Genomic DNA, 2,500 nt, shown 5'->3' with positions numbered 1-2,500 from the left:
TATCATGTCACAGGGTGTCAAGTGCTTTCAGCACGTGAGTGATTATAATCACGTCATCTGTGTTTACAGGTGGCCTGTGTCTGGTATTTTTAGAAGTTTTTGCAAAAGCTTGTAAATTTATTACAATAAAGAGTAATAGGGGAAATATTCTTCAGTGGTCATAACTTTGTTCCCTTATTAAATCTGCTAACTATCCTTCTTTACAGAAAGAAAGAACAGAGACATGGAAGAAGCTGAAAAAGGATATTGAAGCCAGAGAATTACCAGCCACAATGACCAGCACTAGCAGGGAAAACAACGCCTTGAGGTTTGGAGGTCAAGTACAATGATTCTGGATGAGCATACCTGCTGTACTGGAGCGTCTGGCAGCATACAGATTTGTCTTGGGACCAAGTTATGATAGTAACAAACCTTGACTTTGATGTGGTCACGGTTTACTTCATTCAAAATGGATAAATAATATTTGGAAGTAGAAAAAGTTCAAACACCTGGTGTGTTAACAATTTGCTTGGAACAATATGAATGGTGTTGTGCAAATCAGGCAAATTAAAATACTTTTTTCCAATGATATAGCATTTATTTTGCTTCACCTTTTTTGTCACTTAATTCAGTATGCAGTTAATTTGTTTTAAGAATTTCGGATCAGCTGCTTAACCCTCAATTATCAACAATTGTTTTGTTTTGCATATTTAACAGCATGATTGGGGGGGTCATTGGATATAATAGAAAATATACTCTGTTACATCATTTGTCATTTTATTAATAGAACTCTTGAACTTGAGCAGTGAAGCTTACAAAAATGTAATCTAATCTGAATGATTTTGGTATATTCCCTGGGTGTGAAATGCCAGAGGTTGCAAGGCAATAGTTGCATATATATTGGAGTGTGTGAAATATAATAGGAGTAGAAACAAGTGTATATTAATATTAAGTTGTCGTGGGTAGTGTTCTGAGAGCCGACTTATTTTGGTAACGTGTTATGGCTTTTTGTTGGAATCTGGTCTTGGAGTGTGAGGGCTTGCAGTGTTTTAGCGTGGCCGTGGTTGGAGGCGGGTTGTTATCTAGGGGTGGTGGTGACTTGTGGCTGTTTTGTGGGGTTTGGTGTGTTGAGGGGCGCGAGAGAGAGCGGGCCGGAGCGGGCGCGAGAGCAAGAGCGAGAAGAGAGAGAGAGGAGAGGAGAGGAGAGGAGCGGGGGAGAGGAGAGGCGCGGGAGGAGAGGAGCGGCGCGGAGAGGAGAGGCGAGGAGGGAGGGAGAGGAGCGAGAGGAGAGGAGCGGAGAGGGAGAGGAGAGGAGCGGAGAGGGAGGGAGAGGAGGGAGTCGGCGCGGCGCGGGCGGAGTAGGAGAGGAGAGAAGCGAAGAGGCGAGCAGAAGAGAGGAAGCGGAGCGCCGAGAGGAGCGCAGAGCGAGGCAGGCGAGAAGTGGAGCAGAAGCGGAGAGCCGCGGAGAGCAGAGGCGAGAAGAGGGAGCGGCGCGCAGAGCAGCGCCGAAGAAGAGCAGCGCGAAGCGAAGAGAGAGAGCCGCGAAGAGAGCGAGCGACGAGCAACGAGCCGAGCCGGAGACGAGCGAGGAAGAGGAGGGAGGAGGAGAGGCGCGACGAGCCGAGCAGCGAAGAGAAGAGACGAGAAGCGCAGGCGAGAGGCGAGCCGCGGCGCGCAGAGGGGGCGAGCCGAGGAGCGCCGAGGAGACGAAGAGGAGCGAAGAGGACGCGCAGAGGCGCGAAGAGGCGAGCCGCGGAGAGAAGCGGCGCGCCGAGGCAGAGAAGCGTCTCTCCTCTTCTCTCCTCTTCTCTCCTCTTCTCTCCTCTTCTCTCCTCTTCTCTCCTCTTCTCTCCTCTTCTCTCCTCTTCTCTCCTCTTCTCTCCTCTTCTCTCCTCTTCTCTCCTCTTCTCTCCTCTTCTCTCCTCTTCTCTCCTCTTCTCTCTTCTCTCCTCTTCTCTCCTCTTCTCTCCTGCTGCTTCCTCTTCCTCTACTTCTCCTCCTCTTTTCTCCTCTTCTATCTATTCTCTCCTCCCCTCTCCTCTCATCTCCTCTCCTCTCCTCTCCTCTCCTCTCCTCGCCTCTCCCTCTTCGCTTCTGATTTCTCTTCTCTCCTCTTCTCTTCTCTTCTCTTCTCTTCTCTCTTCTCTTTCTTTTCCTCTTCTCTTCTTTCTCTTCTCTTTTTCTTTGTTGTCTTCTCTTTCTTTTTCCTTCTCTTCTCTTCTTTTCTCTTTTCTTCTCGTTTCTTTTTCCTTTTCTTCTCTTCTCTTTCTTCTCTTCTCTTCTCTTCTCTTTCTTCTTTTTCTCTTCTCTCTTTCTTTTCTTTTCCCCTCTTCTCTTCTCTCTCTTTTTTTTCTCTTTTCTCTCTTTTTTCTTCTCTCTCTCTTTTCTTCTTCTCTCTCTCTTTTCTTCTTCTCTCTCTCTTTTCTTCTTCTCTCTCTCTTTTCTTCTCTCTCTCTTATTTCTCTTCTCTCTCTTTTCTTCTCTCTCCCCCCTTTCCCTCTCCTCTTTTTTCCCCCCTCTC

The sequence above is a fragment of the Penaeus japonicus genome, unplaced genomic scaffold (assembly GCF_977035675.1).
Source record: "Penaeus japonicus unplaced genomic scaffold, GWHDUDI00000001_assembly GWHDUDI00000006, whole genome shotgun sequence".
In the NCBI taxonomy this organism is placed as follows: domain Eukaryota; kingdom Metazoa; phylum Arthropoda; class Malacostraca; order Decapoda; family Penaeidae; genus Penaeus; species Penaeus japonicus.
This window is presented reverse-complemented; position numbering follows the sequence as displayed.